Genomic DNA, 25,313 nt, shown 5'->3' with positions numbered 1-25,313 from the left:
ATTAAAAGGCTGTCAGGCAAAGATTTTTGAGAGTAGTTCTTTACTAGGGATATTAAAAATACAAATGTTGTAGTACAGAAGAATAATCAAGCACACAAACGAATAAGAAATCCTAGAAAACTGAAAGAGTCAAAAATACAACCTGACACCCTGTTGATCAGGATGTTGGAAACAGTCCAAAAGTAAGCCCTCCTGGAGTGACAGACGTGGTCCTGTTGGAAGCAGAGATGAGATGATCCTGTGGAGCCAAGGGTCTAGATATAGGTCCAGTCTTCCTTTGGGAGTCCCGTGGGAACACTGGATGTCTGGTGACACTTGTGGCTCCTTTTTATCTAGGTAAAGATGGTTTGGCTCCTCCTCCCTGGGAAGAGTATGATGTAATGTGTCATGTCATTGGTGAGCTTCAATGGTCCATTAACAGAAGATATTCCCATGGGAGTAGTGGAAGAATGAACAGAGATAAGCAACACTGCTCCACCTGGTTTTTAACAGCTGGCTTTTTATCAGAGAAGGCAGTTACCCCCTCCCTAACAGATAAAGAAAAAATCTCCCCACCTGGGTTTTGGCTACCTCTTTGTTTAAGTATTCAACACTTGGTCTCCTTCGTAACTTCTGGGAAAAAAATTCTTTAGAGTGAAAAAGGGACACCTCTAACCCCAACACCAGATAAGCATGGTCTTCCCCCTGAATTTATACATTGTGTTTGATTTTCCCTTTCTCTTTGCAAATATTTACTTTTAGTTTTACAATGTTTTGTTATAATGCATTCTTTGGGCATAGATGTTGTGGACTTCTTTGTTTAATACTACAACACCAAGAGACTGCAATTTCTGTTTTGTTTTTATATGATTAACAGAAAACAGCAAAAAATCTAAACAAAAATATTTCATTTTTAATCATACTTGGAAGCTTCTTTTTGTGTGCACATATATATGTGAGGGTTTTTTTTTTTTTGCAAGATAACTCCAAAGTCTATGATATCATTTAGTGCATGCCAGTATTTATTAAGCCTGGGCACTCCTACTCACAAAGCATTAGCCACCTCATTACACATGCATCAAGAGAACAGGTTTTGGTAAGAGACAGCATCACATGCCTTCCTTGATAAATGGCATGTGCCTTGGGAAAAGTCCTGTCAGATTTGGGAAATGTATGGCAGATGTCTGTGAGCTGCTCTGTGAGCAGCCTAGTGCTGCTGATTAAAGCTCCACTAAATTGTATTAGCAAGTAGGTTTGCTATTGCCAACAAGAAATGAAATCTTTCAGAATCAGACACCTATGACAATATCCAGAGCAGAATTGTTTATATGTGACAGGGCAGAGAAGCTATTCCATTTCAATAAGGAAGAAATCTATGCAAGCATTGTGGCAGCCAAGGTCAGACCTTGCAGAAACACTCTGACAACCAGTAACGTAAGCAGGCTTCCTCTGAACATTTTGGGAAGAATGGTACCAGGTGAAGGCAAGCTGTGCAATTTGCACACCCTATTTGCAGTTATGCTTATGCACCACAGTGAAGGCATTTGCTTATTAACAGCACAACTGAGGTAAGAATTTGGCTGTGGGACTCAAATGGAGAGCTCTGCAAGCAGCCACAGGGAAAGGATGGCGTGACAAGGAGAGCATGCTGAGTTTCACAAAAGCCTCCCAACAGCCATGGCAGAGGCAGTGGGAACTGTCTGCCTTGTCTGATAAGGGACAATGCCTTATGTAAACTTAGATCAAAATAATACTCTTGTCAATCTATAGCAGTGCTAGCTTTACAAAACTCAATAGTGAGAGAATTAAATCTCTGTGACATTTCTTTTCAGTCCCTGAGGCTAAAATATTTGGTTCAAAGCAGAGTCATCTACTGGTTAGAGAAATTATTCTGAGGTTACATTTGAAAACACGTCATTTTAATTGTACTCCTGGAGCTGAATCCCTCCATTTTTAATGGAGTTACATCACAGACTCTGTCCCCACTTCCCATGTTCCTTACATTGAAGAAGTCTTTTGCCACCTGCATCTTGAAATATTTGATCTCCATTATTAAGGAATCTTGGCCCCTTCTGCATAAAAAATTTCGGGGAGAGATTTCTCTTCAGGCGGTAGTGCAAAGAGATGCTGATTCCTGATCTTTTTCAACGTTCAGTGTTTCTTGTTGTTCCAGCAGTGCCCAGATATGAGCTTGGTTGTTGACTAGATGCATTCAGTATACTCCAGCTTCACATTTGGGGGCCTAAAATTGAATTTGCAACACAATTCTGATAATCTGAAATTTTAATCTTAAAATAAGTCTAGTGCAGAAAACTGCTTTTTATGTATTCAGAAAAAATATTCTTTTCCTCTGCTCTGATCAAGGGGATTTTATTTATTATTTTTCAGAGTATGTATACTGTAGCCATGACAACTTTGAGTGCCTAGATGAAAAGTGTGGAAATTCAACAGACATGCCAGAAATGCATTTTATAATGTGATAAAAGACTCCTTCAAGACCTTTGTCACAAAACCAAAGTCCCTTAAAAGGTGTTTTAACTCATATTATTTTCAGCATAAGAGAGAGAGGCAGGGTAAGTGAATGGAAAATAATCCCCAAACTTTTACTCAATCCCTGTCTGCAGTCCACTTTCTTGGATCTTGACTGGTAGAGTTACAGTGCTCAATTTAAAAAATAAAAGTGAGATTTTTCTTTCCATCTTAAAATAGCACATAGCTTTTAAATTTTCAGTTTCATTAAAATGTAAAAACACAAATATCTTTGCAAAAACCCTAATAGGAAGGAGGGAAGGAAAGTCTGCTCCCTCTGCCCCTAGCTAGATATCCATCCAGATGGAATTTAGGACTGAGGACAAAGGGACCCCTTTAATTTCAGTGCAAATCTTTCTCTTGTGTTCAGTGATGACTGGTTCTGGCCCTCAAGCTGTATTTCCCTATACCTGGAATCATCATACAGGCATTTTAATGTGTTACAAGCTTCTGGCAGCCTTCGCAGGTTTCCTGTTTTAGTTCCATGTAGCCTCATGTGTATATTAGGATAGGACACCTGCAGGTAAGTGCCACACTGCCAGAACAAGGAGGTAAGTTTTGGGCTATTTACAAACTTTTGGTGTCACTGCCACATTACTTGGGGGCTCACCCAGGAGGGGATCCCTTGGCTGACTCAATTGCAAATCCTACTGTAAAGCATAGACACAACACACCTCATTTTCCTGGTCCATCCGTCACACAGAGATGAGCATTTTTCTCTTTTCCCTGTGAGCCAGCTCACAAACAGAGTGTACAACACTGTGTCCATGGTGCAGGTTCAAACCAAGGTTGACACTGAGGCTGTGGTTTGGTTTGCATTCAAAGTCAAGGTACGACTTCCAAGTTGTATTTTCAATGGAATTTTCAATGGAATTAACTGTGATGTGAATGATGACAGCTTGTCTCTCTACCCATGGCAAAGGATCCAGCAGTTCCTCACCCCTTGGCCTACCCACATGATCCGCAGCAGAAAGATTTGCAGATTTGCTCCTCCCTACAGCATGCAGTGCTTGAGCTGCAGCACAGAATAAATGCTGCCAAGCACCAAATGATCTCAGAGCTCTGTGCTCTGGGGAAGGCAGTTGCTTTGTCACTGGGTTTGTGTTGCCTCTACACTGACCACACGATGCTTTTCCAGCAAGATCATTTTCTCTGTCTTACCTTGTTTTGAAAAGTGTTCAAGGGCTCTAAGGGAACTTGTGATCAACAGAGAAGAAGTGATCAGAGCCTGACTAAGTTCCTAAGGTAGTCTATAGGTCAGAAAAAGTGGGGTTTTTTAAAAGATTTCAATAAACCAAATTTTCATGCTCTGTGCTTATAGACTAAAGAGCTATTAATTTTGGAGGCTTTAGCATGAAAATAAACTTTAAAAAATGGATTTTCTCAAATACAGAAAAATCTAGTTCTAGGCAAACACAAATCCATATATACAGCTAACCTTAAAATCTGTATACATTTTATAATTAAGAAGATGATTCTCTACATGCAAGCCAATAGTGCCATCCACTGATATTTTTGTATTTTTTCACAGAGATATCTTTCAAGATGTCCGAAACCAACAAGGGATCCTAAAAGCATTTTTAAGGATGCTTTCTTAAAAGAACAGAATCCTCTTAAACAGATCAACAAATAATAAAGGAAAAAGCCTATTTCATGTTGTGGTTAGATTTTTAATGAATTCATTTCTTATATCTGCATGGAGCTTCTCAGCTTTTGCAGGAAGGTGCCCTATATAAGTTAAACGCTTCCTTATACTTACCTTTTAAAAATTCTACTATCAAGAAAAACTCTAAAAGTCAGGAATAAACAATATTCGTTATGAATTATTAGCCCTTTATATAGCCCTTTAATTTATCAAAAGACCTAAATTTGAACTAATAGTATGCATTACTCTTTCAACCTGTTACATACTCTAGAGGGTACCCAGACACCTGTACAAAATTACTCCTATGCAAAAAATCTGTTAATTCACCATCTCTCTGAGGAGAAAATGTTTTGACCCAAAATACACCACCAGTTTCCACACTACAAATGGAAAAGTCATGCACTAGTACTCCCAGAATTAGGGACTTCTAAAAATATTTATTTATACTTCTAAAAATCACTTATTTAACACTTCAGGTTTTTAAACTTTTGATGTCTGTGTTGTGTTCTGTAGCTGTTCCATATAGCTGGAATCCTACTTATTTTTGTTTGGTTTGCCTTTTGCTTGTTTACATGAAGGTCTGATTACCGCCTAAGTATGTGAGATGCAGATACACAGAAAAACAGAAGAGTTTTCACACAGCTGTGACGAGACACACCCTAATTCTAAGACCTGAAAAGCAACCATTCAAGCTCCTCTTATGATTACATTATACCCACATATTTAAGTTGAGGATGACTATATGGCTGCTGCTGTTTGGGCTGAGGAGTTAACAGCAGGAGCAGCCCCAAGGATTAGCTGTGTTACTGCCACATCTCCATGCTAACATTCGCATTTTCCTGTGGCTGCAATGTAAGCTACCTCTTGCTCCTACCTCCACATATAACATGTAGAGATTTTTTTTTTTTTGTGGTCATTCATATTTGTTGTAACTGCACCGCTCAAGGATCACTTCTTAATTATCTTTTGGAAGTTTGGTAACTTTGTATGTTGTTCAGATAAACATGTTTTGTGTGCCATAATAATAACCATGATCATTCTAAAACTGACATAAAAGTAAAATTTTTAAACATTCTATGAACAAATGACAGAAAAATATTGAGGGAAGGTAGGAGGGAACAACATAACCACTCTTCCTCCTAAGAGTTGAAGAAAATTGCTTCTTTAATAACCCTTTAGAGAAGAAATTGTTTTCAAGTGTTTTCTCTGCAAACCTCTGCAGCAACGACTAGGTGGCACTGCATGATCATTTGAGAGAAAAACAATATCATAAGAAAGGAAAGAAAGCATGAATAACTGAATTTTTAAAATCTCACTTTTTGAAAAATTTAGCTTGTTAAAATTTATTAAATATATTCTATTAACTTAAAGGTCCTAATATTAAATGTATAGCTATAGGAATATCTGTATCTATATATCTATACATATCTACACCATATACACTCTCCAAATAGAAGAGTATGTGATGTTAAATGGTATTTATTCCTAAATTCTACCTTCTGGACAAATAAAAACCAAGAAAGTATCTCTCTGGTAAAACAGTCCTTGACCATGGTTCTTGATGTGAAAGGGAATATTACATGCCACAAGGGAAAAAAAAAAAAAAAACAAAAAAAAAAAAAAAAAAAACAAAAAAAAACCCTTGTAACAGAGCTACTTACTGTTGTTCCTCTGTTGTTTTCTTCTAAGGCAGAACAACCAGGAGTTAATCACAAGGGGTCAGTGTCATCTTTGGGTTTTTCACTCTAAGCAAAATACATTAATCTTATTATAGCCTCCTACACCATATTGCCAGCTCTCCTGGTGCCCATGAAAGAGTAGCTGAGGCATGGACCTGAGGAGGGTGATGTGAACACCTGTTGCACAGCGTGTCTCTCTTTCTAAAAGCTGTGTAAACCAGTGCACATACAGACTCCTGGAAGAAAGGACTGCAAGGAGAGGTTCACCTTTAGCTATGCTGGTGCAAGTCAGAGTCCCCTGCGCTGGATTTCCTTCCCTCCCAGCTCAGACTGGCTGTGCCCCAGGCTCAGCAAGTGGGCAGGAGCTGTCTCCTTCCTCTTCCAGCTCCTACCCTCCTCTAACTGGTGGCCAATGAGTTTCCCTGGCCATACTGACTGGGAGCTTGACCATTTACCATGTTTCCTACATGTTTAGCCAATTCCTGCTCTGCAAAAGCACTGTACTCCTGCTAATTCTTGTCTGTACACAAGGGCATGCCCACTTTGGTTAGAAAGCTGTTCTTTGGGTGAGCACATGAAATTCTGAACCCCATGTACATGTATTCACCTATCTCAGAAATTGAAAACTGTTGAGATATTATTTCAGGCTTTGAGTTTTCTGCTTGTTTGGTTTAGGCAGATTTTTTTTCTTTCAGAAAATATCTTTCTTTCTGCCTTGACAGTAAACAATCATCAGTTTTTCAGCTTGCTTTCCATGTTAAACCTAAATGACAAAAGCACTGTAACTTCCTAACAGTCCCACCATCATTCCTCACATTCGTTTCCAGGTATGAATTATTTCATATCATTTTAACAGGAAAAGACAACTCTTTTAATAAGAATTGGAAGAACAAAGAACTAGGACCTAGAGAAAGAGAGCAGCTTTAGGGTATATACAAAGAAGGGTCAGAAAAGGAGCCTGGGAAAGGAAAACTGGGGAAGAGAAAGAGAAATACAGTGATTTCTAAAAGCTACAGAAGTGGCAGCTACTGTCAGCTTGGTGTTATACTACAGTGTTTTCATAATGCTCCATTTTATGGAGTTGGATAGTTATATGAAATTTCCTATTTGTGTGGTTTAGGGGAGAGAAAATTGATTCAAAATCTATGAGTTATATTTGAATAATAGCAATTATTCAAATAGATTGCTAGCTTAGCCATATCTATTTAGATGCAGAAGAAAAGAATAAAACATTGAACAGTAAAGAGACCAATATAACCTTTTCAAAGTGCTGCCCTGCTGACATCACTGCCAGTATTAACAGAGAGATTGATTCCCAATTTCAGCATTAGATTTTTAATTTGGTGGCTAAGCCTAGCTCCACTTAATTAGTTTGCTGTATCAATAAATGTGAAAGACAACCCATGCCTGTGGACTGTTTATTTTTCCATTATGCTATTTTGTTAATCAAACAATGCAGAATTGCCTAAAAATGCATATGAAACCAAATGAAACAGGCATGCTTAGTATCATCCAAAATGCACAAACATGCAGAGTTTTTGACAGCTTAACTATAATGACTTCTGATGAAAGTGTAGCTTGTAGAATTATAATCAGAGGCATGGACCTACAGCTTTTTTCTGTTCAACCATCCACATGCTTGCTTTTATACTAATATATAGACCTTATTTGATTAAAAGGTAAGTATGAGAGCTGATATATATTCTCATACTGGGGCCATCATGCTTACTGCCATGGCTGAGTTTGTTTGTAATGTTTTTGTTTAAGTGATAGAAAAGTAAAAGTCTGCTATGTCTGTGCTCATTTATACCACATTTTGGAATAAAAATACAAAATTATTAAATCAGTAGTACAGTAAAACCTTTGCAAAAATTAATTTGGGAATAATTTGATAATCTGTATGACTGCTTTTAATTGAAATAAACTATTTATTAGAACCCAAATAAAAATATTTTCATGGAGTTTAATCTTGATTTATATTCTAATTACTGTGCTGTACCACAGCTATCTCTTCTCTTCATTACTCTACCTGTATCCAGCCCCCTGTGTGGGCAGCACCTTCCCTGTGCTGTGAGTTTACTGAGCCTCACCAAGCTTCAGAACTCGCACCAGATGTTACTGTGCACAAAACAAACATTTCTCAATTTTTTCAGACTAGCTCAAGGTAAATTTGCAGGGATGATTTAAGAGTTTTTATGCATGGGGAAAACTGGGGTTGCTTATTGATGTTAATGCCAAAAGACTGAGAATCATACAGCTACCATTCCAGTTGCCTTGCCAGCCTGCAGTGGATAGCTCTACACCACAAAGCCATGCTACGTTTCTCTGCCTAAAACAGCTCCAGAAGAATTCAGTGCCAGCCCTCACATTTTTGCATTTCAACATGGAGGAAGAGCAGAGAGGATCTGCTACCAGTGAGAAGGCAAAAAACCCCCTCCTGCTCTGCCAGCAGGACTGACAATCTTATGGGAAGGCATTCAACAGCTCCCTCCTGCTTGAGAGAGTGTCTTTGTTTCTGCAGCCCACAGCACTTTATTTAGCAATATGCTGAGTCTCCTGCCTCTTGTGTGCCTGGCTGAGCCCTGATCCCCCACCAGCCACAGTGGGCATAGCTGATCCTGGGGCTGGGGAGACCCTCCTGCTGCTCTTGCCTAAAGCATCCTGCTGGGACCCTCCTCTCAAGGCAGCCAGGCTGATGGTCATGCTCTTAAGGAATGTCTCCACTCCACGCCTTTCTTGGCATGTACTGTGATCCAAGAAGCACAGGGAACAGAAAAAAGTTTGTGCCATATTTTTTCTACCCAAACTCTTTTTGTGACCTATTCTAGTTTCTTTCTTTCCCACTTAATTTTTACCTTGTTTTATTTCTGCTGTTTTCCTGCTCTGTTCTCTGCCACAATACTCATCCATCCTCATCCAAATGTATGGATGGTTTAAGCTGCTCACATAAGAGTAATAACAATAATAATAATAAAAAAATTAAAAACAGTACTAATAATAAACAGAGATTACTGTGGGGTTTGTGTACCATATACACTGCTAATGGCCTTTTAGCATGAAAGAATCTTTCAGGTTATGGTCTTCAGGGAGATCTTCTTTCCCTCTTTGCCTGTATTTTTCAACTTTTATTGTTATCTGGTTCCTCCCTGTGGGATCTTAATACAGCCCACAGAGAAAGCTCTTTGAATATCCTTTGCTGACAGTAGTAATGCAGCCCTAACACAGACACTGCAACACCTGTGGCAGAGTCAGGAGACGTGGTAAAGAGTCACAGGTGCAATTTCACAGCCCTGAAGAAATGGTAATTTCTACTGATGATTTATTAAAAGAGGAGAAAGTAGGTCTGACTTTCAGTGCTTAAACAAGACACATAGGCAAAGCACCTTAAAACTGAAAGTTTATCAACTGGGTTCTTCATCCTGAAATCCATATAAAAATGTAAGTGCCCCACTCCATAAATGCTATTACATTTTTTTAAAGGAAAACCTTAATTATGTCACTTTTCTCTGATATTCACCAGTCAGTCCTTAATTGTTATCTGCCTGACAGTGTACATGCATCTCTGTGGAAATGAAATGAAAAATCTTCCTTTCTCCTTTTGTAAAGAGGCATTATCTAAATGCTTCTTGGCAGCTGATGATAAGTACACAGCCTGTAATACATTTCTCCAATTAATTTCAGGCAGAAAGCCAAATGTTACTCCCATTCAGTTTGACAAACCTATAGGAGTGCTTAGATTCTGGCTATCTGTTCTTTGACCACTGGAGAGGTTTAAGGAGTTAGCATCAAGTCTTGCCATAAGCATTTGATTGAATATGAGGTAAGAGAAAAACTAGAGCCTCCGTGCTGATTCTTCTTAAGGTAAGATTTGCCGTCATTTGAGTGAATTCCTTGGGTTTCTACTGGGTCTTAAGATATTGTCTCAAGAATTGTACCTTTATATATTTATTAAAATCAGAATTTTTTAACTGTTTGCTGGGGGTATTTTTATAATTTTTATAATTTTTATAATTTTTATAATTTTTATAATTTTTAGACAACATTAGCTCTGTAAAAGTTACATTTACACCATAATGATGTCTTGTAAGAAGTCTTTTGCAAACTGAAACAATCATGGGGGGGTTTAAAACATGTATACAGCTAATGTTTTACATCTTAAGGGTAGGAATCTTTTAACTGGTAGCAAACTGTAACTTGCTTTATTTCAAACTAAAACACAGGAAGGTCACCAAGTTCAAGAACAGGAATATTATGGAAATATTCACTGATGCACATATCTTAAAATATTCAGAGCTTGCTGTGGAGAGAGGAAAATATTTATAAGCAAATTTCATTGGTTTTTTTAAACAAGGAACTGAGCACTAAATGTAGAAAAAATAACTGAAGACTGAGGAAGCGGCATGTAAGGTATAAAAATTGTACATCAAAACAATGTGCTTTTGTCAGTAGAAAACTTCAGGCTAGTGGGTGAGTTTAGAAAGCAGTGTGAGAAAATCCATCACAGCACTTGTAGCCTCAGTTTTAGGCAGGACATGTTTTTGTAACAAATATTAGGAGAACAAATCTGTGTGGTTGTTTGCACATGGCATCTCCATCTCTTCACTGAGAAACACCTAAAAGGAGATGCATCTGCAGCCCAATCTTCCTCTGTCCTTAAACAGTGGCTGTCTATTTGGTGCTGCTGGCACTGCCATGCATGTACAGTGTTACACCTTTTTCACAGGTGGAGTCTGAGGACCAGCAGGGGCTCCAAAGCAGAGATACAGCTTTAGCCAAGGCAATGGGCTTTTTTGTAAAGATCATAGTCTTCAGTGACTTGGACACGGGCCTTGGGCTTGAGGCAGTTCTGCTGCTCAATTGCTTGACAGGTTTTGGCAAGGTACATTGTCTGCCCATGCTTCCACGCTTGTAAAAGTGACAAAACAACACCGAGGTGTCAGTGAGGTTGCTGTTGCTGGACCACTCCTTATTTGTGTGTTTGCCAGGGATGTAGAGTATTACGTACAAGTTCAGCTGGGTGAATTACCCAGGATCTGCCCAGAAAACAATGACAGACACTAGAATTAAGTTTCAGTTTGAACTGTGAAACACTTTCCCAATCTTTGCAATTGTCAGAAAGAAACTCTATGGTTTCCTATAAACAAAGCCAACAGCTTTGTTTTCTTAATTACCAGCTTTCATCTTCTCTTTATCTTCTTGTTATCTTTCTCTCCCTTCACGCAAATTCTTCTTTAGAAGCTGCATGAAAGACCTAGTAGGCACAGTGTTAAAATTTGGAGTGTATTTGCTGGCATGCACCTAATTTCTGAGGTAATATGGTATTATCCCATATACTGGGATTATGATTCTCCTCAGAATCCCCTGTCTGGTGTTTTTCCCTGCAGCTGACAGCAGTTAGTAGAGCAATGAAGTTTCTTTTTCTGGCTGAGGGCAAAAATTGCATGTTTTTCAATCGTACAGTTATTGTAGATATATTCTGTACTATTTCTGGCCATTTGTGTTGTCTGATGAGACTTTACTGGGAATTCTGCCTGTGCCTTTGAAATGCAGAACATAATGCAAAGACCAAGTTGATACTCTAATTGGTTTATGACTCTTTCTGTCTCCATAAAATGAGTGTTATCTTTGTATGGGCTATCATAAAATTTAATAATATCCATCTGGTGTTCTGAGGATGTTTTATATCAGATAAAAAACTGCTTATTTGAAATAACTGCCTTAAGTTACTCTGCAAGAACTCTGACAAAGTAGTATATTTGGCAGTATTTCTGTAAATGGGTTTGAAATAATGACCAGAAAGTAAAATAAAGACTGAAAAAAAAAAAAATAAAGACAAATTTATAGAGATTTGTCACTTAATTTTCTATGGATTTCTATGCTAGAGAAATTATCCACCTGGTAAAATATCCACAAAAAAAAAAAAAAAAAAAAAAAAAAAAAAAAAAAAAAAAAAAAAAAAAAAAAAAAAAAATTAGGAAATTTTCTCTTTCTTTCCCTGTATGTGTAAAGATATACGTCTGAACAGTTATAGTGACAGTGAAGACCTTTATGTTTCTCCATAATCTGTTTTTTTCTTATGCCCTTGGAGTGCCTTCACTGAGGTGTGATCCTCTTGTATCATGATCAACAACTCAATTAAAAATTCTTAGTATTTCTCTACACAAGAATTACAGTGCCTAGAATGTCACAAGTACCAGTGCATCAGACATCTAACAGAACCGAAAAATCAAATCAAATATGGTGTCACAGGATTTGAGAGCAGTGCAAAAGCTTGCCCAGTGATGAACCTTCAAACAAAGGAAAGTGTACTTACTGAATTAATTTCCTTATATTAAAACTAGTCTGTTCGCTGCTTTGCTCTTCTAAAACATCAAAGTGATGTGCTCCAAGTCACAGTTCTGAAGTCACATGTGTGGCTTTCAGGCTTTCTTCATTTTGGTAATGGGGGTAGGATTAGGACTTGTTACACTTAAGTACCCTGTGGTCCTTCAAAATCTAATCTTACTTTCATTTTCAGCATATGGGATCTTCTGTCTCTGGGAAGACAGAGTTCTGACTTCTTAATACTGAGAACCTCTGCAGGATACTTCTTAAAAAAGCTATGGTACCTGGTGATTCAGTTTCCAAAAAATAACATTTGTACCTTGTCTTCAACAGCCTATAAGGGAAAAAGGCAACTACTCTCTTTTCATCTCACTCTAGATGTTTCTTTGGGCAGTGGAAAACCATTCCTGTACTGGTAGCCTAGGCATGGTTTTTGGCAGGACAATGATTTTAATACATAATGCCTTCTACTTATATTTCACCAAGATTAGGTTTCTACTTATGTCCTGCACAAAAACCAAAGAAACAAAACACACACTCACAAAGACACACACATAAACCCAAACAAAAAAACCCACAACAAAAATAAAACCAACACAAAACCCCAACCAAACAAACAAACAGAAAAAAAAAAAAACAAAACCAAAGAAATATGAACAAAAACCAAAATATGAACCGCAACCAACCAAGAAAAAACAAAATCAAACAACCAAAAAAGCAAACAAAATCCTATTTTTTCTGGCTTTTCCACTGTGGTTTCCTGGACAGTACTACTAAGCATGGCAAATTCATTATATTATTTTTCCTGACAGATAGGAAAAACCAAAATCTGCTTGACTCTTTGTAACATTGGAAGACATTTTGAAACAAATACCTCTGTACAGGTGTAGGAGATTTTAGTGTAGGGCATTAGTTCCCATCATATTTGTCCTAAACATTAAGATGGAATAATTTAATAACTGGAGGAAAACAGGTTCAGGAGCAATTTCTTTGACTTGCACCTGCAGGTAAATTAACATATGTAGTGTTAAAGATACAAAATCCACCCCCATGGGACTCAATAAGTGAACAGTGCACAGCTCTCCGTGGAGGGCTGAAACCAGGATAGTAAGTTCAAGGGATCCCACTCAAAGTCTTGTATTTGAAGTGGAGGGAGATTTGTAGGCCAGTGAGATGGAGCATATTCAGTATCTGCTTAACTTGCTGTGGTGACAGCTCTATAGACAAAGTGAAATCAAAAGGAAATGTTCCCATTCAATTTCTAAAGCAATCTTGCCATGATTTGTGGGTGTCTTTTGTTGTTTTGGTTTTTGAGTTCTTTGTGGGGTGGAAGGTGCTCAGGTTTTTTTAAACAAAATATATTTTATGAGTTTTCTGACTGTCCTGTAGCTTCTTATATTGCTTATGCTATCTTACTTCTTCTGGGTATCTTTGCTTCAGTAAACTTTCTTTACTAAGATGTCTTCATGAAATAATCTCAAACAATGCCCTCATGATAATATTGCTAACCTTCTCTGCATAACCCACTCTGGCTGGACAATTCCTCTGGTTTTGAATTGTGAAGTTTTCAGATGGTCATGACATCTTTTTCTGTGTCTTAATAATGATGATGCAGTTAATGTGAGGGTGGAGAAAATAGTGAGCTTACTAATATCTTTTAGATGTTTAGATCTTAGTCCTTTAAATCCTAGATTGGGGAAGAAATCTCACAAAGCAGGAATATTGTAATGTTCATGTCGTTGCATTTGAAGGGTAATGGCATTCTTTACTCTAGAGTATGGAAATTTGACACATTTTGGCTAAAATTATGTATTGTTTCAAATAAATGCTTTAGCTGTAATCTAGACTGAAAATATGGTAAATAAATAGTAACTCTCATGCTTTCAAACTAAATTACACAATTGTTCTAGTCACTGCCTCATTACATTTAGCTTTAGGGATGTACATGCAGGGCCATTCCCAAGAACTGCATATCTTTCAGAAGAATTTTCAAAACAAATTAAAAGATCATATGTACTCTCAATTACTTGCAGGCATCCAACTGATTTTCCAGTGTGAGTGCCACACCAAAAGGATATAGCTCTGAAACACCACACCCAAGCCATGCCTATGGAACACCGGCACTTGTTGTGTAGCTCATTCTCATCAAGCACAACAGGTGTCCGAAATTCATAGAAGAGGCAGTTTCCTGTCAGTATTTCATCTTTGAAGGACACAGTCATTATTTTAGATTGCCATTAACTTCTGAACAACAACAAAAGCATCATTTACAAAGGGATCCTCTTTGCTTCTGTCCCTTGCTCATCCAAACACAAAAATATCTGACAAAAAGTCCCATTTCTGACAAATGTTGGATGGACTTAATTGTAGAAGTATGATTCAGGTGATCTGTGCCTAGTTAGGAAGTCTGATGGTCACAAAATATGTATAGGTTTGTCCTGCAAAACTTGCACTGGACAGCAGGAGTTTACCAGCTGCATTAGAACAACTTATCACTGCACACTTACCAATTTATTTTTCTTCCTGCACATAGCACAAAACCTTGGTTTGCCAATCATTTGGTTACCTCTTTAGTGAAGGTGCAAGAGCCGTGGGAATCATATTCATGGGTAAGGAGGAAATACATTGCTTTTTTCCCTCTGTTTCTTCTTAGAAAAATACCAATATTCTGCTCCCAGAAGTATGCAGAAGTTGTAAAGAAACAACACGGATGTATTGCTTTTATTTACATTTTGTTGGCTTGGAGTTATTTCTTCTTTTCCCACTGACCTTAAAAGGGAAAAGGTTTCAAAACTTCTGAATGCTCCTTGTGGACTTCATGAGGTTCTTAGATTTTTTTGCTCACATTAAAAAGCCAGAGAGTGCAGAAAGAAAGTTTCTCAGGTGGGAGGAAGGCTTAAAATAATCCATATAACTTCCATTTACACTGAGAGGAATGAGAGTCTGTCAGTGAAGACTTATCCTGTAATACAATGATTCAGGGACAGAGCAATGACCTATGAAGGTCACCTTCTGAGCATGAGACTTCCTTGGGGCCTGAAATGAATTGGAACAGAGAGCTGTATCCTGAGTGTCTCCATTACCACAGTCCTATGAAATGTAAACCACAAATCTGTCATCTTCCCCCCTCCCCCTGATGCAGAGCTCCTTCAAATTAAGACAATAAAAATAAACACATTACAGAATTAAAAACTGTGTTTAAAATAAATAAAGGGAGGGAAGGGAGCTTACTGGAAGCTTAGGTGCCAATCAGAGATCTTCCAAATCCACCACTTTTGTCAGTTTGCAGAATTAATCCCATTTAATTTCTCAAACTCCAACATCCTTTTAAAATTAAAATGTCAGATTCTTCCCTGATATGCACACACACAAGTTCCACTTTAGTGAGACTGTAAAGACTTAAAAGTTGTGAAGAAAACTTTATTCAATGTGGTTTGCTCCATAACATAATAGATAGCTATGTGACATATTAATATGAACACCTATGTTCCTCCAAAAAAAACACACGCCACATTTTCAATAACTTTTCTGCTAAGTTTCTAAAGCAGTGAAATTTCTTAAGGCATTTATGATTTATTTTTTTTAACATTCCTGTGAATGTCAGTGGCTGTTAACATCTGAATCAAACTGTTCTCAGTTCATGTGACTGGAAATGGTGCCCAGAGCAAAAAAGCCAGACATTGTGACTCTCCTATAAGTATGGTCTGCGTGGAAATGTTTCTCTGAGCAGAAGTAGAAGCTGCTGAGTTAACATCAGAATACATTTTGGCAGGAAACAAGGTAAGGCTGCATTATGACCACTTTATTATTATTATTATTATTATTATTATTACCTTTTATTAAAGTATGTTTGGGAAATAAATGGTCTGAGAGCTGAAGAAAAACACGATGATCTAAATAAGGATTCTGGCTGGACACAAGGCTAAGTGGTTCACATGTTGCTGGCAGTGTCTGAAACTCTTCTGGGATTGTGCTGGAATTATCTCACAGGATAGAAGGCTGAATTTGGGGTTTTAGCTTATAGCCACTCCAGGTAGCAGCTCTGGACAGCCTTGGGCTCTTAAGAGGTTTTCCACCTTTTAAGTAGAAGGAATGCCACACAGCAACCAGGTGTGCATAAGAGTAAAAGGCATTTTTAGCAATGAAGACTGAAGGTGATAAACTGAACTCTGTGCACATGTGAATGAGATTTATTTGGAGTATTTCATGGGTGGTAGCAAAGACAGAAAACTGTGCTAGTCAGAGATGGCTGGACTAGGAGCAGCTGCAGATTTGCAATTGCATCTGCCTCCAAAGGTGTTATGTCTTAAATATCTTTAGCTACACTAAGACTTGACATATGCACATACTTTTAGGGAAATTGGAAGGTCTAAAAGCACAGATCATCTGATTTCCAAATCAAACTGAATTCCTAACTCCCTATAAAGCTCACAGTCCAAAAGAGAAAGGGTTTCTTGTTGTTGTAAAAAGGTTATCATAAATACAGGCTCAGATGAGTTTTCTAAACTTTATCTGTCATTTAGGAATAAGCCTTTTTAAAGACTAAACACTGGATAACCAAGGCAATAGTTAGGGTGTATGTTAAGAAACTAGTTTACTGAAAGGAGAAAGAGGACAGAGTAATTGACTCTTTCTCCCCAGTCTCCAGCTACCTTCTCTTGTTGTTACCCAATACTGTTTGCATGAACCTGGCTACATGGGAGCAAGCAGCAGCTTCAGACCATGACAGCTGTAGCCCTTTGTACTTTGTTCCTCCTCTCTTTGCTCAGCCTGCTGACAGCATGTGCACAAGTAGGAGAGGAACAGGAGAGAGAAGCGGCTTCACTGTACAGGAGGTTTGCTGCTTTGGCAGGACAGCAATATTCCCTGTGTATCTACATGGCAGGGTCATCAGACTACCCACGTAACACTTATATTTATGTAACCCAGGCTACCTGACTGAATGGATGGATTGTTTGGGGTTTTTTTTATAATTTCCTTTCATCAAAAAGTTCCTTCCTACATGCCTCCAAGAGGAGATATAGTAGGGGTAAACTAGGAAAAAATAGGTGTCAATTAATTTGACAAAGGAGACAAATATTTCCGAAATAGCCTCAGTGTAGTGACAGATGGTTCGTTCTCATCCTATCTATGCTGGATGTTGATTCTGATTTAAAGATAAATCCTCAAAGAAAAACATGATGAGTGTGTTAAATAAATAAATAGCAGATAATGATGCTTTAGGGCAGCTCATGTTGAATCTTCCAAGATCTGCAAGTGTTTTCCCTAAGCTGGATTGTCATCATTATCTTACCATTTTTTAACTAATAAAAAGTTATGAGTTGTCTAGAGATGTTGAGGAAGAAGCAGGGGAAAATCTTACCACAGACTAAAAGCTATACCCCCAGTGTTTAAAAATAACCAACCAAGTAGGTGGCTTAGTACATCAGACCTGTTTTGTCTGGTTTGAGATGATAAATGAGGTGGCAATATAAGCCCAGTTTCTGTGGATATTTCTTTAGCATAAGAAACTGTGTAATATATGTGCAAAAAGCCACAAACTGTTGAAATAACTAATACCACATAATCAAGCTTACATCTGTGTGCCTGTAGAAACCAGTTGCACTCAAGAATGCAGAAGAATTAAAAAACATCTTATTTAGAAATTTTATTAAGAAATCTTTTTAACAGAAAAAAGTGAGATTGAATGTTCTTTTATAAGTCTGTATACAAATGGTTCTATAAGAAAAAAATCTAGGTGTGCCAGGTAAAAGGACATTTAAGTAGTGAGAACTTATTTTAGACGGATCTAAAATAGTCTTCTAATCAATTCCAGTCACTGAAATTCTTGGTGTTGACAAAACATCTGTAAGATTTCTTAGTCTGAGTCATCAGATGACAACAACTCAAAATCCCCCAAATCCCAGCAGTTTTCAAAGTCTGTCATACTGAACATACACAATGATTTTTGTGATTTATGTGTATACTCATCCCTGACCTGGATCAAACTTTTTTTTTTTTTTTTTTTTTTTTTTAATTAAATTCGTTTTGTAGAATAAGAAAAATATTCTTTGTTCTTTGTTCCATATGAAGATCTGAAGTAAAAAAAAGTATTTACATATTCAAAATTTTAATCCTTAACCTGAGTTCCTTACGATGTCTTCACAATTGTACATAAGAAAACTCATCTTCTTTCCAATGCTTTAATCATTACATTCCCATCTGGAGGTTTCTCTGCTTCACACAATAGCCTGGGCCTTTAGTATCTTTTCTGCCAGAACTTTATGGCTTTCTTGAAGACAGTTATACTGTTATACAGTTGTAGTTACAGTTATACTCTGTAACACAGCAGTTTATATACAGGCTATATTTCAATGGAAAGTTTAAATTTTCCTTCTCTAAAGTTGCCTTTACATACACACTCATCATAAATATTTCAAGGCTCGCTTCTCTGCACTTATTTTCAGGATAGGATCGGACGAGAATGTGGAATGAAACATAATCAAAATAGAATAAGAATAACTCACAGCAGACACTATTATTAAAGGAATTTTTAAGTGACATGACACTCTATCTCTTTGAAATATAAGCTATACTGCATGCTAATATTTGAGTAAGAAATGGTTTTCTAGGTCATGAACAAGGTATTTCTGTCTTTTATCTGCATGCCTTCCCCAGAAAACAGTGGGCAGAATCTATTCATTCTAAGCTGCAACAACAGGAGTATCAGTGATTCTAGGGCACAGCTGGAGCAGACCCTAATTGAGGGATCAAGGCAGCTGTGTCAAGATACATGTATATTTATGAATAAAGATGGCTTTGGTGTGGGTTTTGCCTTAAGGTCTCCCTGAAATCTTCCATGCAGTTGGGGCTTTAATTGGCAACATAAGCAGCCTTATTAATACATGATTTGGGCTAATGCCAGTTTAAGGAACTGTAACGGTGCTGAGGACTATAGGCGTTGAATTAAAAAATTAAATATTTTATGCTTTTTATATCTTTAAAAGAAATAATTATATATATGTATGGAAATTTTTCAACTTCTATTATCAGAAAAATCATATATCCAGCATACTGCTAAACAGATGTTTATTCACAGCTACTTCCAATTGACTTATTCCTGCCTGTACAGATAATCTTGAGAGCTGTGGTTTAATGGAAAGCCATCTGATTTTCTCTCTGGGACACAGCTGGATTTCCACGTCAGAGGGAGATACGTCAGACTGGTAATAAAAGATTTCATACAGAAACTTTGGACTGCTTAGAAGTCTGTTATGGTACTTGATACATTTTTTTATTATCACTGAATTAGAAGAAGCAGAAGAAGCTTATTTGTGTCTAATCAGAGATTGACATGATGGTAGAAGAGAAACAATTGTGTCATGAATAGTCCCTAATGAGAGTGAGTAACAGCAAGGTCAGTGGAGTGGAACAGAAAGAAAGCAGGATCTGTAAATATCCTGTAAAATTCTTTTCTCCTCATTCTTCAGACTGGTATAAGACATTTATCTAACAAGATTAAAATAAGGTGTGTTTTCTAATATTGCGTATTTTTGCTTTGTCAGTAATAATCTTGTGCCCCAAGTTTTAAATATATATATAAAAATAAATGAAATCAAACCTACCACCAATGAAAATCACCAAGCAGACTTCTCAAAACCCCAAACCTTGTCTTCTTGCTCTGCTTACAGGATGCACAGTGAGCCGTTCGTCTGTATTAGAGCATAATGTCAGTGTTAGTCCTGTCACAAGTTTCCTTCTCTTTTGTATACTCACATTGAACTACAGTATCTTGCCACAAAAGTAGCACTGGCAACAGTAGTGGTTGAAAACAACTCTTAGTACATCCACATGAGTAATTATATGTTCCTGCAATTGTGCAGAAGTCCAGCACTTTGGTATCTGTGAGACAGCAAAGATTGTCTTTGCTTTTTCAGAGCTTGAGAATTCATGTATTTGGATGGAATTGAAACATGAGGTTAATGTCTGCACCCACAGTTATACCACTCAGAAATCAGAGTTTAAGGCAGTTCAAGGCAATACCTCCTTATGATGTATTACAGAAAAGACAGATCTTCCATCTGTCTTAAGTTTTCCTTTCCCATTTCTTCCTTTACTTTCCTTCACTTCCTTATAATGCTATATTGTGATTGAGCATTTCATTTCATGTTCATCCCGTGTCAGTGACACCCATGATCTGTACTGTCCTGAGCCCTTCTGTAGCTTACTGTCCTTTGATTTGAAAGTACTGACACATTTAGCACTCTCTTTTCCCATTTTACACTTATTTGCTATAAACATGAAACAATCTTTTAATTTTACTGGGCCAGGATATCTATCCTTTCCTAGGATCATATACATTAATAACCTATTTCTGGAAGGCTACTGATATTTGTCCATCAAATACCTCTTCACTGCACTGTGATGCAAAAGCGAAAGCGGTGAAAGGCATGGGGAAGAGAATAAATGTAATTGAGTTAATGAGGTTATCCATGTGAGTCTGCTTAGATTATCAGCTCTCTGCAGTAGGAACAGTGAGCTTGTAGCACTTTGCTTAGTGCTTGGTGCAGCTGGTCCCACCTTTGACTGACGTGTCTGTGAGCACAAAACACAGCTAACATGATGGCACACTGTGAACAAGGTGTCCAGCACAAGCCTGTTTGGAGTTGTGAGACTCAATTAAAACAAACAAACCAACCCCCTTATCTAAGGACATCCATTAACCTGAATGACAGACTTGGAGAATTAAATTTCCCATTGCTTACACTTTCCTGCCTACATCCTAGTCTGCAGTCTGTCAGACTGACAACTGCTAGAAGCTTGATGTTGAACCAGATGCATCTCCAGTCCAAAACCTGGGTTTTTTTTACTTTTTCATGTAATATATTCTGAAATAATTCAGTATCTGTAGACATTAGGAAGATTTCTGGCACAGAAGCAAGTAAAGTGACAGATGATAATAGGAATACCCTATTTAAAAGTCTTGAGTCTCCTTATGACTTTTTTTTTTCTTTACACTATGCAAAGGTAGCCTGACACTTCTTCAGTAAAGCAAACACTTCCTGTAATAACACCCCAGGTGAGCTGGCTCGGAGAAGCCCATCAGTATTTTGTTAATTGAACATATAATCTTTTCTCCCCAGATGGCATACATTATTTTAAAAATTTGAAAAATAAGACCTCATAGGGCATAATTTTTCCTTCTTATTGTAAACACATACAAAAAGATGAGCTACTTTATGGACAGTTCATACATAGTACCTTTAAGTTTAATTTAGGACTGTTCCTGAGTGTTTAAATTTTGTTACTTGAACATCTTTCCTGAACATAAATGAAATGGAAATATCATGTAATTTAAGGTGCGAAACTGACCAGCTTGGATGTAGGGAAGAACTCTACTTTCTAAATAATTTTATGTAAGCTCTTAATATGAAGATATTGGCAAGGCTGGGGACACATCATAGTAAAACATTTGCCTGAAATTTTTCTTGCAAATTGTTGCATAAATTAATTCTTGGGTAGCAATTCAGGTTCTGTAACCAATTTCCCAAAGCACTCTCGGCTGCAACATCCTCAAAGAATCATAGAATTTGCTTAGTTGGAAGGGACCAATCAGGATCATTGAGTCCTAAGAGGATTACCCCAAGAATCACACCATATGCCTGAGAGCATTGTTCAAACACTTCTGAACTCTGATAGACTTGGTGTTGCTACCACTTTACTGGAGACCCTGTTACAGTTTTAGGAGAAATTAAGAACTTGAGCAGGCAAACATTCTCTCTACTCTTTAAAATTCTCTCTCAGAACTAAAGATTTAGTCATTAAATATAATTTTCCTCAATCTCTTTTCTATGTGATTTCACAGCATAACCTCTCTTTAAAAAGATAGGGAGGCAACTATTTAATTCTTTCCTTTCTCTTTCTGACGAGTTCTGTTTGGACTGTGACACTGTAGAAGACTAGAATCCACTCTGGGTTTTCACAAAGGGGAAACGAATCTGCTGCATAATGCTAAAGTAAATTGTAAAAAAAACATAAATAAAATAGATGATGAATACAGAACATCCTTTACGTTGTCAGTAATGTCTTGACAAAATTTGAAAGACAAGGGCATTAACATTTGCTAAGTTATCCAAGAACCAAGACATGGAAGGGAAAATGAAAAGCAATTAGAATGTCTGAACTGTAAACCAGTGAGATGATTTCACTGTATTCCTTATCCACAGTAATAGGTGAAAGAAAGTAATATTTGGTCCTACATGTTTCCACTCATTACTGACTATCAAGAGTTGGAAGTGACTCCTTCCATCATAGCCACAGATGTGCCTCTAGGTACAGTTAACAAGATTTTGGATTAAAAGATAAAAAATGAGTGATGATACACTAAAGACAGGACGATTACCATGTAGATGAGAGAACAGGGTTAGTTAGCAGAAGGGAGAAATGGCATTGCAAGGGGAGGTGCAGTAGAAACTGGCAGATGAATGTAAGCATTTGAATTTATCAACATCTTCAGAAAAATGGATTAATGAAAATAAAGAAATATATATAAAAAAGGTGCTATTTTGTATCTAGAAGCAGGTCACCCATCATACTGAGGATATTCTTGGTCTGTGGATGACCTTGGATAAGTCATGAAATAAGAAGAGATATCAAACAAAAAATTCTTGTATACAACCATGGTGGAGACTAAGTCAAAGGAGAGTTGCTCAGGCCAAAATTTTAGTAGGACAGTTGATTAGAAACTTGGTCAGATGAAGATGCTGAAGTTAAGAAAGAAGGCATAAGATTATGAAGATTGGGAATGGTTATAGTAAGCAGAACAGCAATCTGGAAAAATTACCTTTCTATTGGTCATGGAATGAACATTCAGTCCCCTAACTGGATCACATTGCTCTACATATTTAGCCCTACAAAAGCTATAGTTCAGTGGTGGCTCCTATGCATATAATAATACTTTTTGATATAAAATCATAATTATCCTAATTGAATTTCATGACCTTTATCTAGGCATCTGAGTTATTTATCTCGACCATGTTTTTTTTCTTACTGTAGTTAAATAGTTTGCCACCTGTCCCATCATTATGGTCAATCAGGACTTTAACTCAGCTTATTATGCTAACCATTCAGCTGACAAAAGGAAAGCCATTTTAACTACAGAACCAGCAGGAATTCACTATGCTAACTAGGCTTTAGGTCCCTCATGCTAAGGTCTAGCTGAGGACATAAAACAATAATTATGGATTGAGCCCACTTTGTGTAGTTGCAGCTGTATCTGTGCAGGTAATTCCTATCACAGCTAGCTCAGCCTAGTGAAGCAGCCAGGACTGCTTGGGTGTGAGCAAGTAGTGTCTAGGTAGACTTGTAGACCAGCTGATGTCCTTTCCTACTTTCTAATTGCCAAAAATGTTTGAAACAGTGAAACAAATTAGTACAAAATAAAAAGTATCACACTTTGTAAATTTGTCCAAGTGTTTTACAGAGTTTGCCCCAGGGTTGTTCCCTCTGTGTAGGACACACAATAATTGAAAGGAGAATGGTTGGTGTTTCAACAAGAAATGAAAGCTGATCAAATGCTCTCTTTTTTTTATTTGACCCAAATTTTACACTTCCACATGCCTCTGTGTGCAACAGAGCAATAACTGATGCCTAAAATAAGAGGGTAAAAAAAAAACTTTTTACCCTCTTCTCTTCATGTATTTTTGAAAACAATCAATGTAATCATCTGAGATTTTTAAAAACTTTAAAAGGAAAACTGATCTTGGTCAATTTTTCCTTCAGACAAGTAGATAATTTCTCCAGTAGAAAAGATAAAATTAGAGCACTAAGTACTTTAGTTAATCCCTTGTCTCCTGCATTAAAGGAGTAGGCTCAAAAACGGGCCATTGTTTCATGGTGTTTTGGGCTCTCTGCAGGCAGAAAGGTTCACTGATACGATCAAAGTCTACATTTTTCAAACCTGTCATTAAGTACTCTGGGAGTTGTCCAAGAAAACCAACAAGACAATATGTAATTTTCCACTTGATTTAACAGAATATGTTCTTTTCTAAGGAATGAAAATGAGGAGGCCCAGTTTCCTACAGTTTTGTGTTCTTTGTTCCTTTCTCTGTCCTCTAGTACAATAAATCTTGTCCACTCTCATTTTTTCCTATGAAATCCTTGCTTATGGTGGGTAGTTCTAAACTGCGTTAATCCAGTTTGATCGACTGACACAGTCAGTTCTGCTTATCTTTCCCCCCTCTACGCAAATAGTGATTCTGCACATCTGTGAATTTTGCAGGGGTTTAATGATTTCCACCTTAAAAGTTCCACAGTCTCCTACTGTGTTCAAAAGCTATTAAGACGTCTGAAGAAATAACTTTGTTGCTTAAATTTCATTCCTTATAAAATAAAATTATAACTTAGACCATTACTCCAATTTTTTGATTGCACTTTACAGTGGCTTAAATGGCAGAAACTGTTTTCTCTTTACTTAACATTCTGGTCATCTGGTATTTTCCTAATTATTTTTTTCTTGGTGTAGCCTCAACTGTGTTGTATTGACTTCGTTCAGCATATACTAGCAAACAAGTGCTGGTGATCAACATACAGTTTGTCTGAAATAAACTGTGCAATAGGGGAATAGAGGAAGATACCTCACTTCTCAGTCTGTAATAGGGAATAAACCAGATTTTCACATGACCCCCTTGCTTGGGTTTGGATACAGTAGCAGTGTAGTACACTGTGCTCCGAATACAGGAGTCTCTGGCTGTAGTATTTCCAGAGGCCTGGGCTTTTGAGCCTGTTTCTGTGACCTAACCCTGAAATGAAATGCATAAATCTTTGGAATGCTGGCAGGGGTTTGAGTGCAGCTGTTCAGCCAAACTCTTCCTGTACAAGTAACTGGGTTAGGTTCTGTGTAGCTTTTATGATGGAAAGTATATTTTGCAATTAAGCAGCAGTAAGAATATGGAAATGCAAAGGGAAAACAATAAAAGGACTTATTGGAATGTGTATGAGTTTTGCTATGTCGAGCTGATCATATTTTTAAACAAAAAATGCTCTATTTCACAATTCAAATAATGCATAAATGTATAATTGCATTTAGGTGAAAAAATTCAGGAGGTTAAATGCTCCACAGAGAATTTGGCTGCTAGCCAATGCCATTCTGCAGCATGTAGCTGGCAAACACTGCACTG

The 25,313-nt window shown here is 37.3% G+C and overlaps 1 long non-coding RNA gene across 1 annotated transcript in view; it reads right to left on the bottom strand.

Annotated features, from left to right (window-relative positions):
- Positions 1-11,815, bottom strand: part of LOC136359230 (uncharacterized) — a 177,848-nt gene extending 166,033 nt beyond the window's left edge. The window contains exon 1 of the long non-coding RNA XR_010743241.1: positions 11,744-11,815. This is a non-coding gene — a long non-coding RNA (uncharacterized lncRNA). The remainder of the gene's footprint in view (positions 1-11,743) is intronic.
- Positions 11,816-25,313: the final 13,498 nt, after the last annotated feature.

Source organism: Sylvia atricapilla, chromosome 3 (assembly GCF_009819655.1).
Source record: "Sylvia atricapilla isolate bSylAtr1 chromosome 3, bSylAtr1.pri, whole genome shotgun sequence".
Classification (NCBI taxonomy): Eukaryota; Metazoa; Chordata; class Aves; order Passeriformes; family Sylviidae; genus Sylvia; species Sylvia atricapilla.
The sequence above is the reverse complement of the archived record's forward strand: the minus strand, read 5'-3'. Positions and strand labels throughout refer to the sequence as shown.